Source organism: Orycteropus afer, unplaced genomic scaffold (assembly GCF_000298275.1).
Source record: "Orycteropus afer afer isolate SDZICR_OR568_19922 unplaced genomic scaffold, OryAfe1.0 scaffold00198, whole genome shotgun sequence".
Lineage (NCBI taxonomy): Eukaryota > Metazoa > Chordata > Mammalia > Tubulidentata > Orycteropodidae > Orycteropus > Orycteropus afer.
The window spans coordinates 1,271,431-1,284,135 of record NW_006921785.1 but is presented as its reverse complement, the minus strand read 5'-3'; the positions used below and the strand labels follow the sequence as shown (position 1 = coordinate 1,284,135).

At 38.8% G+C, this 12,705-nt stretch overlaps 1 pseudogene; it reads left to right on the top strand.

Annotated features, from left to right (window-relative positions):
* The first annotated feature begins 362 nt into the window (after window positions 1-362).
* LOC103203045 lies at window positions 363-978 on the top strand (annotated as a pseudogene).
* Window positions 979-12,705: the final 11,727 nt, after the last annotated feature.

Genomic DNA, 12,705 nt, shown 5'->3' with positions numbered 1-12,705 from the left:
GCAAATTATCTGAGAAACTGGAATTTAAGAAGAACACAGGATCAGGATTGGAGGAAGATTCATAACCAATCTACAGTATGTAGATGACACAACCTTACTTGTTGAAAGTGAAGACTTGAAACACTTAACTGTTAAAGATCAAAGACTACAGCCTTCATTAAGGATTACACCTCAACATAAAAAATCCTCACAACTGGACCAATAAGCAAGTTCATGATAAATGGAGAAAAGATTGAAGTTGTCAAGGATTTAATTTTATTTGAATTCAAATCAACACCCATGTTAGAGCAATCAAGAAATAAAAAGATGTAGAACTGCAGCATGAGAAGGCCTCAGGCTCTTTGAACAATTTAACTTAAAATATGGATATCAGACCAGATCAGACAATTTATATCACCAATATGAATGACAAAATTAAAAAAGAAGAATTGAAGAGATGCTTATATGCCCTGTTTTCTCAATTTGGCCATGTGGTAGATATTGTGGCTTTAAAGACTATGAAGATGTGGGGACAGGCCTTGCCTTGAGACAGTTACAAGGATTTCCATTTTATGGCAAACCAATGAGAATCCTGTATGCAAAAACAGATTCTGATATAATATCTAAAATGTGTGGCACTTTTGCTGACAAAGAAAAGAAAAAAGCCATAACTGTGGAACAAAGTGCAGCCACCACAGACACAAAGCCTAGTCAGGCAACACCGAATTCAGCCAATGCCCAAGGAAATTCAACACCAAGTCCTCAGGTCCCTGATTACCCTCCAAACTATATTTTATTCCTTAATAATTTACCAGAAGAAACTAGAGAGGTGATGTTATCCATGAGCTTAATCAGGAAGTACGCTTGGTACCTAGGAGGCATGGCATTGCTTTTGTTGAATTTGAAAATGATGGGCAGGCTGGAACTGCCAGGGATGCTTTACAAGGATTTAAGATCACACCATCCCATGCCATGAAGATCACCTATGCCAAGAAATAACATTTGGGAAAGTCTTTAAAGGGCTTGGCTTTATTTATAGTGCTTGTTTTGATAAATTTTGGTCAGGCCATTTTGTAATTGGGAGCAGTGGGATAGTGAAAGTAAAACTTTTTTAAAAGACTTAAATAATTATCTAGCCTTTCTTTAGCCTTAATAAGCTGTGAAATATGAAGGCATTAATTTTCCACAATAAACTTTTATTTGTATTGCTAAAAAAGAATAAGAAAGAAAAAGACGTATTGCACTAGGCAAATCTGCAAAAGGCCTCTTTAAAGTGTTGAAGAGCAAAAATGTCACTTTGAAGACTAAAATGAACCTGACCCAAGCCATGGTATTTTCAGAAGCATATGAAAACTGGACAATGGATAAAGAAGACCACAGAAGAATTGATGCACTTGAATTGTGGTGTAGGTGAGAATATTGAATGTACCAATGGACTGCTAAAAGAATGAACAAATTATCTTGGAAGAAATATAGCCGGAATGCTCCTTAGAAGTGATAATGGTCAAACTTTGTCTCTTTTATTTTGGCCATGTTATCAGGAGGAATTAATCTCTGGAGAAGAATATCATGGTTGGTAACGCAGAGGGTCAATGAAGAAGGGGACGACCTTCAGTGAGATGGATAGACACAGTGGCTGCAACTATGGACCCAAGCATGGCAACAATTATGAGGATGGCACAGGACTGGGCAGTGTTTCGTTCTATTGTACACAGGGTCTCAATGAGTCATAAAAGGCTGGAAAGCACCTAACAACAACAACAACAACATAATAATAATAATGTTTTATGAAGATAAAATTAATTAAAACATTTGGAATCCTTATAATAGTTCCTATTGTTGTTGTTGTTGTTGTTGTTATGTGCTGTCGAGTCAGACCCAACAGCCTTCTGGTTAGCAGTCAACTGCCTTAGCCACTATGCTACCAGAGCTCCCATAGTAATAGTTCCTAGCACATAATAAAGGAGCTCTGGTAGTGTAGTGCGTAAGGCACTTGACCACTAACCAGAAGGCTGGTGATTCAAACCCACCAGCCAGTCCTTGGAAGGAAGATTGGGCAATCCTACTTCCATAGTGATACTGCCTCGGAAACCCAAGGAGGGGTCACTATGAGTTGGGGCTAACTCAACGGCACTTAACAACAACAAGAAGCACATAGTAAGCTCTTGATAGTGTTGACTCAATATTATTATTATCATTAGTTGGAATAACTGGTGTCTGCAGTCAGTGTCACATATTAAAGCACACAGAAACATGTGTACTAAATATTAATTCATCAAACATTTATTATTATTTTCTTGTTCAAGACACTGGACTACAAAGAATTCAAGAGTCCATTTTTTTTGTAACCATGAAAGAATAGGAATAACACATGTGCACAAATAACTATGGTACAAGATAGAGATTAATAAGTGATATAAGATAGTTAAAGAGTGTTTTTAATAGAGAGATAATATTTTCTGATTGAGAGAATAGGGGAAGACTATAGCAGTGAGTTGAAATTTTAGTTGGATCTTGAGGAAGACACTTGTGGTGGTGATTTAGGGAGGTGAAGACATTCCAGGGATAACTGTATAAGTTGTTGCTGGATGCTGTCAAGTCCATTCTGATCATGGTGACACAGTGTGTGACAGCGTGGAACTGCCCCATAGGGTTGTCTTGGCTGTAATTGTAACAGAGGCCGATCACTAGGACTTTGTCCCTTGGAGCTGCTGCTGCTGCTGCTGTTGTTGTTGTTGTTGTTGTTATGTGCCGCCAAGTCAGATTCGACTCTTAGCAACCCCTCCTTGGGTTTCTGAGGTGGTACCACTATGGAAGTAGATTGCCCAAACTTCCTTCTGAGGAGTGGCTGGCGGGTTTGAATCACCAGCCTTCTGATTAGCAGTCAAGTGCCTTAGACACTCCGCCACCAGAGCTCCTTTGGAGCTGCTAGGTGGGTTCAAACAAGGTAAGGAAAAGGCAAATCTTGGCGTTTTAGAACCAGTGACTATTAGCTAGAAGTTAAGCTTGGAAAAGACTTGGAAGGTGGGATGGATCCAGATCATGGAAAGGTCTTGAATGTCAGGCCACTGATTGTGCCTTAAATTTGATTTATTTTGTACCTAATAAAGTAACTTTAAAAAAAAATTATGAATACAATAATCAAAATTCATATACAAGAATGGTTTCCCTGTAGATAATTGGGGGGGGGCAGTTATGTAAGAAATCATCATGGAATAGATTAAACACCCCTATGTATGAGACAAGTCTCCCATGTTCTGAGCCTGATTCTGTTCCTCTATGTGACTCTTAGGTTAGTAGTTTGAACCCATCTAGAAATGCCAAGAAAGGCCTGGTGATCTGTTTCCATTAAGATCATAGCCAAGAAAACCCTATGGAGAAGTTCTACTCTGTAACACATGGGGCCACTTGTTACAATTGGATTTGAAATTGGAATTGACTCAAGAGCAGTGAGTAAGTTCCTCATCAGTAAAATAATTAATATTAAGAGTTTGTATAGATGCACCCTAAAGGTATTCATTCTAAAAACTTTGACAATAAAAGCATGTAACTAAAACTCACTGCTGCCAAGTCATTCCCAACTCATAGTGACCACTCCTGGGCTTCCGAGGTGGTATCAGTATGGAACTGGATTGCCCGGTCTTCCTTCCGAGGAGTGCCTGGTGGGTTTGAACCACCAGCCTTCTGGTTAGCAGTGCCTTAGGCACTATGCCACCAGAGCTCCAACCAAACAGAAATTACTTTTCGCAGTGAAATAGGCTACTGTTCTTAAGGAACAATCCTACTCCTATCCTTAGCCTGCAACACTTAAAAGAAATCCTTAGCTGTGTGTTCTAAATATTTACTTGGGCATGCAATTGGAGAACCTAAAGGTTAGTAGATTTTTATTCCCTGATGCTGAATGGATACAGGCTCTGCTGACCCACAGCAGTTCATCACTGGGAGCCCTCCACTAATAAATGTCCATGTCTGGCTGAACTTCATGATTAATATGTGTAATCATAGCCCTAAGGTATTGGAAAATCCCAGGAAGCCTTCTGAATCACCAGAAGATTAAATTATAGTCAGCCTCAGGTTTCTTGTTGGGAGTATGTTTTATTGTATTTAAATGTTTGAAGAGTGAGAGAAAGTACCTAGTGTATAGGAATCTTTTTAAACCTAGAGCACATCCCTTTACTTAGCCATTCTAGGTAAGAGTTTCTGGTTTTTTTTTTTTTTTTTTTTTTTTCCCTGTTTGGAGAATTTGAACAATTGAGAAAAACAAAGGTGGCAAATCCAGAGCAATTTTTTTCCTATTAAATATTTTGCTGATAACCCAAACATAGTGTGAGTTTTTAAAATATTCTAATATGAAAGTACCACAACAAGAAATTTTTGGCTTTTGGCTTTGCATCCTCTCCACATCCTAACACAAGAAAAACACGCTTCTTCCTCACCTTTGTAAAAATGGTTATCCATTCCACTTCAAGGTACTGATTATCAAGAAGATACTCTCTCCCCCTCTTTGGGGACTCTGCTTCTTAGTAGATTGTTGGAAAGAATCCAAAAAGAGCACCTCAAAATGTCCTCAGAGAACAGTTAAGGGTGTTGGTTGAACATGATGTACATATTTAATGTCATTGAACTGTACATGCAAAGATGGTTGAAATAGTAAATGTTTTGTTACCAATATATTTACCACAATTTTAAAAACTTGTTTTAAAAAAATGCCTTTGGTGGTACTGTTTGGAAAAGTTTAGAAGCCTTGGAGCCTACTCGTGGAACATTTCTGAGGGGAGAGGGCAAAGAGATCTCTGGTAGTCAGGAAGAGACCAAGTCTGAGTAGCAAGGAGGCCAGAGGATGTTAACCTTTGGAAGTTCCAGGACATTTCCTACCCTTCCCTCAGCTGGGGGTTGGGGGAGAGACAAAACAAACAATAATAAAGAGAACTGTGAAGTCAAGGGAGGAGGAAGGGAGAGGAGAAGCAGATACTTGGAAAGTTACTGCAGCAGCTAAGAGAACCTCAAATTGTGACCATTAAATATGAATCGTAATTTCCCTCCCTTCCTCTTCTGCCTTCTGAATAAAACCATCCCCAGCTCCGAGACCCTTTTCTCCTCTAAGGCTTCTGTTATCCATCCTAGAAAATCTAATGGGACTGATGAACAATCCCAGTCCAATCCATTTTTCAGTTTGCGGAGGAAAATCCGGTCCAGCGTTTATTTTTAGCAGCGCTTCCCTGTGACCGAATGCTACAGCTCTTCAGCTGGGATAACTAAGGACCGTATTGGGGAGAGAAGCGAAGAGGGGAGGGGGAGCGGGAGGCGGTGAGAAGAGGAGGGGGGACGACCTGCGCATGCGTGCCAGCGCCCATGCAAATCTGCTGTACATCCAGAGAGCAAAGTGGGATGATCTGTCACTACACCTGCAGCACCACGCTTGGAGGACAGCTCCTGCTTGCCGCGTCCAGACCCAGGTAAAAAAAACAAAACAACAACAACAAAAAAAAAACTGAGCTGTCACCATGCATGCATTTCTATACTAGATGCGCATCGCAACCTATCCCCTGTAGAGGCAATCTGCTGCTGCTGCTAAGTGTCCTTTGGTGGCTGATTGCAGCTCAAGGTTTAAGACATCCCATCTTTCAGGAAGCCTGAGGGGAAGGAAGGAAGTACGGGCGAAATCATCAGATTGGTTTCCCAGATTTGGGAATCTGAAGCGGGCCCACATCTTCCGGCCAACTTCCATTGAACTTCCTAGCACTCGAAAGGGACAGAAATGGAGAGCAAAGGTATGTGACTATCCCCATCTGGGGACTTCCCGTTGCATGTGCGTGTGGCCAGGGCAGTTCTCAGCGAGGGGACTGCAGTGCTTGGGGAGCGAGCATCAGACTAGGTCGATAGGAGGAGGAGGAGATGTTATGTCCGTTGCAGCACTGGGGAAGTGTGGCAGGAAGGCGACTTCTTTTTAACTCCCACAGCTTGGAAGACAGTGTTTTATACTCCATCAGTTGCGTAGTGAAGTGTGATGAGTTTTTTTTTTTTTTTTTTTTTTTGGGAGAGGGGAGGTAGTCTTTAGATAGTGGGGGAGGAGAGATGTGTTGGTAAAGCAATTTTTCTGTCGAACGATGGGCTCAAATAAATCTATTTCATTTGCTTCAGGTTTGCTGACAGGCACGTTTGTATCTGATATCCAATAATGCATTGCTAAACGAATGTTTGGATGTATCCATCCTTTCCCCCATGAAGATGGTATTTCTGGGTGTGTATGACCAAATCCTATTGCATTTTGAATATATATCAGCAGGGAAACTGGGTCCATTTGAAACAGTGTACGTTGTTAGAACTGACCTCTAAGAAGAACAGTGTATTGGAGTATTGCTTGGTTCCCAAGCATGATGCATTTACTAGTTCTGGACATGTATATATTAATATTCTCCACATAAGCAAATCTGCATACTGTACATATGCTAACTGGTAAGTGAGCTGTACAAATCAACTTCTGATGGCATATTTAATGCACTTAAACAAAATGATTATTAATGTAAGACTGGATATCCTGTGGATTTAACCCCATCCTTGCAGGTCTCTCTGAGCTCCCCCTCTTCTTTCTGCTTAAAACGCCCACCAGGTTGCAAGAGCCTTGAATGATGTGGTCAGATATCCAGTAGGAATGTCTGATGTATTTAATTCTGTGAAATCAGAAGAAATGATGTCAACTTTTATGAAACTATAGGCCTTACTCAGAACTCAAGAAGCTATATTTGAAACAAGATTTTATTTTTAAATCAGGAATGTCAGTCATTGTGGTAATGTGCTTAGGATCAGGGAGTTGTGATGGGTTACCTATTTCTGGTCTAATTAATTACACTGGAGTATTGAGTGATAGTAGATATATATTCAGTAAAGTCTTTGATCAGTTGATTTAAAATATTTGAACCTATGTAGGCATTTACAGTATAAAAAAAAACCTGAATCAACACGGATTCAGAATAACTGACAATTTTCAGTTTAGATAAATTATTTTTTTTATGATATGCTGGTGGGCAAATCCATGTCTAGCAGTGATGCACATCTATGAGAGAATTCATGTCTATAAATATACACAACACATTTAATAGCACATTGTAGAATTCATTTTAGAATGAGAGGCCATTGTTTCTTAACTCAGAATACTGTAATATTTGGTTAATAATAATTGATTAAGTCTCTCTGGTACATAAGGTCAACAACAGAAAGAGGGACTATCACTTTACTATGAATCATTTTTTTTTTTTGTGCTTAGATGACACTTGCTATTTGGAACTTGATTATTTGGCAAGAGTTCTTATTAACATTTTTTGCCTCCAATTTACATACTAATTCTTGAACCATCATAAGAAGAGGATATATCCTTTAGCAATAGTCTTTTAATTCCTTTTTGCTCAGAAAATATGCTACGTGTCACTCAGAATTCCAGATGGTTTATATCTCAAATTGATAACAGTAGAGTTCTAGCTGCTCCGTCAGTCTTGGGAGTTCAGAAGGGAGAAAAACTCTTATAAATATATATGAGAAGAATCAGGCCAGAAGTTCTATGCCAATTTAGATAGCAGTGATACAGGCATGAATCACAGCATTGACTCAAAGACAACGAAGAATTTTGCCACTAGCCAATATTATGGTCATTTTACAGAAGTCTCATAGTTGCCTCACACAAAGGAGATGTTAATCATTCTTATGTATGTTGGATCCTGGACTCCCTTATGAAGCTGACTTTGAGATCTCGTTCAGGATGGCTAGTTATTTCCACATTGGTCTCACTTTCTAAGTTGATGCAAATGCCCCAGCTAAAAATGGTAGATAACATTTTTATTATCAGAAAAGAGTATATTCAGACCTCTTTCATTCTCGTTGATGTATCTTTCATACTTCACACTGCCCTGTACAAACTTCTTCCCTCAACTGATTTAAATCTAATTCTAGGAAGACATTCTTAAATACAAGTACGTATTATTATTATTAATTTTTCCCCAATAGAAACTCTTTAAAGAGTTTAAAAATAGTTATATTGCTTATTGAGTTGAGGGTTCAGGAATCCTCTATCCCAGAAAAAAATCTAATGGCTCATTTAATCTTTGAAAATCTTAGCATGCTTGTCCAGAGTCTTCGGAGAGTTCAACTTCAGTTATTTACAAATAGTATCAATGTGTGTTAGGAAGGTTGGGCAATCCTAACCGTAGTGATACTGCCTTGGAAACCCAAGGAGGGGTCGCTATGAGTCAGGGCTGACTCGACGGCACATAACAACAACAACAACATCCTTACTTACTACTTTGCATCACTTCCTGTCATCCAAGATAAGGTGGAGAGGAAAATAAGTCAATTGATCCATTGATCAATTCATGATCTAATTTAAGTGATCCTTATGCACTATGGTAATTAATGTTGCCTTAGATATATGGATGGGTACAGAGTCTGAAAAAGTTTGACAGAATTTGTGCCTTGTAGGTCCCAAGGACTTGACATTCTTGAAAGATATAAAGAGTTCAGTTTTTATATCAGTGGGTCACAATATTTGCAGCACATTAGAATTACATGGCATGATTTCTAAACTTCCTCTGCTAGGTGCCAATTCAATCAGAATGTTGTGGGTGCAAGACAGGTATAGTTTTTTTTTTTTTCTGTTGTTTTTAATTCCCTAGGTGACCCCAATATGCAGCAGTGTTTGGGAACTGCTGATTTACATTCTTGATATTCAAAATGTGGGTTTTCACACCAGCATTTTAGAACTGCAGACTCTATTGATCCCTATTCCAGGCCTGATGAATCAATATCTGATTTGTAACAAAATCCTCAGGGAATTTATTTTCAAATTGAAGTTTGAGAAACATGGATTCAGAGTGAGGAAAGAGGTTCTCTTTCTCTCTCTCTGTCTCTCCCTTTTTTTCTATCTCCTGCCTGTATGGTATCTTTCTTTGTCTGGGTAGGTTCTCAGCCTCAGTTTGGCTGCATATTAGAAACACCTGTGGAGCTTTCAAAAGGTTAAGATGCATGGACACATCCCTAGAAGTCCTGGTTTAGGTGGTTCTTCAGTGTGACTATCAAATTGGTATTTATGTCAAGTGCCCCAAGTTATGCAAACGGTTAGCCAGAGTTAACACTGGTGAAGGTTGGGCAATCCTACTTTCGTAGTGATACTGCCTCGGAAACCCAAGGAGGGGTCACTATGAGTCAGGCCGGGCCGACTCCACGGCAAATAACAACAACAACCCCTAATTAGTCAAAGTACCTTCCAAAGACCAGCAACATTGTCATTATCTGGGAACTTGTTAGAAATGCAGAATCTCAGGCCCTATCCCATACTTACTGAATCAAATCTGCATTTCAACAGATCATCTGGTGATTTATTTACACATTAATGTTTCAGAAACACTGGTCTAACTCTTTGAGAACTGATTGTGCCTCAGAATGATATCTCTTCAGGCAATCTACTTCCTTAGTGATACTGCCTTGGAAACCCGAGGAGTCACTATTAGTCAGATCCGACTGGAAGGCAGTGAATTTGGTTGTTTCTTTGGAACTAATCAATGGGAGCTCTGGTGGTGTAGTGCCTAAGGCATTTGACTGATAACCAGAAGGGTGGTGGTTCAAACCCACCAGCCACTCCTTGGAAAGAAGATGGGGCAATCTACTTCCATCGAGATACTGCCTCGGGAAACACAAGAAGGGGTCTCTATGAGTTAGAAAAAACTCCAGGGCTGTTTTTTTTTTTTTTTAAACTAATCAATATGGGGGCTCATGGATATGTGATCACATTCATGGCCATCTGATGGCTTTTGAAATCTGCCTGCCTTATGGTTAGTTCAGAAAATTGGCTTACTTTCAAAGACCCTCTTCCCCATTCAAAAGCCATTTATTTTCAACTCCCAATTATCTGTAACATTTATTCTCTAGCTTCTGACAACATCCTACTACTAACTCAATATAGTGTGAAGATGACATTAGAGGATTAAATCTAAGTACTTCTTAACAAAGGGAATGTAGCTTTATTTTCTTCCTATTCTGGTGTGTCTCTGCTCAGTTCTCTTAAGATTTATTGGACATGTCACCCCATGGAATCTTTCCTGGCCTCTCTAACTTCTAACTGATGGTTTTTTGGGAGCAATCTTTATATGACCTAAATTGGTGTTTGTTTGTTTTGTCCCTCACATACTGCATTTCTTACAATTAGCTTCATAATTTTAGTGCTCCTTATTTGTTACTCTTCATTGCTGTGTTCAGTCATTTCCAACTCTTAGTGATGCTGTGTACCACAGAACAAAACACTGCCTTATTCTGTGTCATCCTTGCAATCATTGCTATGTTTGAGCCCATTATTGTGTCAATCTAACTCCTTGAAGGGCTTTCTCTTTTTCCTGACCCTCTACTTTGCCAAGCATCATGTCCTTCTCCAGGGACTTGTCCCTTCTGATTACATGTCCAAACTATTTGAGATGAAATCTCATCATCCTTGCTTCTAAGAAGCATTCTGACAGTACTTCTTGCAAGACATATTTGTTTCTTCTTCTGATAATCCATGGTATATTCAGTATTTTTCACCAACCTCATAATTCAAAGCATCAGTTCTTTGCAGTCTTCCTTATTCATTGTCCAACTTTTGCATGGCTATAAAGCGATTGAAAACACCATGACTTGGGTCAGGTGCACCTTAGTCCTCTTTGCTTTTGAACACTTTAAAGATGTCTTTTGCAGCAGATTTACCCAACCCATTAGGTTGCTTGATTTTTTGACTGCTGCTTCACTGGCTGTTGATTGTGGATCCAAGTAAAATGAAATACTGGACAACTTCAATATTTTTTATTTTATTGTGATGTTGCTTAGTGGTCCAGTTGACTTGTGAGGATTTTTGTTTTCTTTATTTGAGCTGTAATCCATACTGAAGGATGTAGTCTTTGGTCTTCATGAATAAGTGCTTCAAGTCCCCTTCACTTTCAGTGTGGTTGTGTCATCTGCATACCACAGGTTGTTAATGAGTCTCCCTCCAGTCCTGATACTGCATTATTCTTTATATAGCCTAGTTTGTTGTATTAATTGTTCAGTGTACAGACTGAATAAATATGGTGAAAGAACACAACCCTGAACACACTTTCCTGATTTTAAATCAGACAGTATTCTCTTGTTTTGTTTGAATCACTACTTTTTTGGCTTACAGACAGATTAGGCATGAGCACAATTAGGTGTTCTGGAATTCTCATTCTTCATAATATTCTCTACAATTTGTTATGATCCACACAGTTGGATGCCTTTGCATAATCAACAAAACACAGGTAAACATCTTTCTTGTATTCTTTGCTTCAGCTAAGATTTATCTGACATGAGTAATGATAACCTTTATTTCATTTCCTCTTCTGAACCTGGCTTGAATTTCTAGCAGTTCCTGTTGAATTACTGATGCAACCATTTTTAAATTATCTTCAGCAAAACTTTATTTGTATGTGATATTGTTCAATAATTTCTGCATTTTGTTTGATCATCTGTCTTTGGAATGGGCACAAATATGGATCCCTTCCAGTTCGTTGGCAAGGTAGCTGTCTTCCAGATTTCTTCACATAGACAAGTACATCCTTTCAGCATTGGATCCATTGTTGAAACATCTGAATTGATATTCCTTCAATTCTTGGAGTCTTGTTTTTTGCCAATGCCTTCAGTACAGTTTGGCCTCCTTCCTTCAGTTACCATCAGTTCTTGATTGTATGCTACCTCCTGAAATGGTTGAACATCAACTAATTCTTTTTGGTACAGTGACACTGTGTATTTCTACCATCTTCTCTTGATGCTTTCTGAATCTTTCAATATTTTGCCCACAGAATATTTCACACTGCAACTAGAGGATTGACTTTTTCTTCAGTTCTTTCAGCTTGAGAAATGCTGAGTGTTTTCTTCCCTTTGGTTTTCTAACTGCAGGTCTTTGCACTTTTCATTGTAATACCTTACTTAGTTTTCCTGAGCCACCCTTTGAAATCTTCTGTACAGCTCTTTTACTGTAGCATTTCTTCCATTGGCTTTAGTTGTGCTACATTCAAGAGCAAGTTTCAGAGTCCCTTCTGACATCCATTTTAGTCTTTTCTTTCTTTCCTGTCTTTTTAATGACCTTTTGCTTTCTTCATATATGATGTCTTTGATGTCATCCCACAACTCATCTGGTCTTCAGTCATTAGTGTTAAATGAGTCTAATCTATTCTTTGGATGGTCCCTAAATTCAGGTGGGATATACTTAAGTTTGTATTTTGGCTCTCCTGGACTTGTTTTAATTTTCTTTGGCTTCAATTTGAACTTGTTTATGAGCAATTTATGATCTATTCTGCAGCAGCCCCTGGCCTTATTCTGACTAATTATCTTGAGCTTCTCCATTGTCTCTTTCCACAGATGCAGTCGATTTGATTCCTGTATATTCTATCTGGCAAGGTCCATGTGTACTGTCACTATTTAAGTTGTTGAAAAAAGGTATTTCCAATGAATAAGTTATTGGTCTTGTAAAATTCTTCATTTAGATAGATATTTATTGAGAACCTGCTACATGCCCAGTGTGCTTCGTTTTAAGAATGTAAAGGGAAATTAATATGTAATCCTTGATCTTAAGGACGTCATTGTCCTACCTTCACTAATAGATTAACCAATCTGTGGCCATAATCTAAGTCTCAAACATTCCTGCATTCACCCAGATGCCTACATAGTAAGGATTCAGATTGTATATGTTGAATCAAA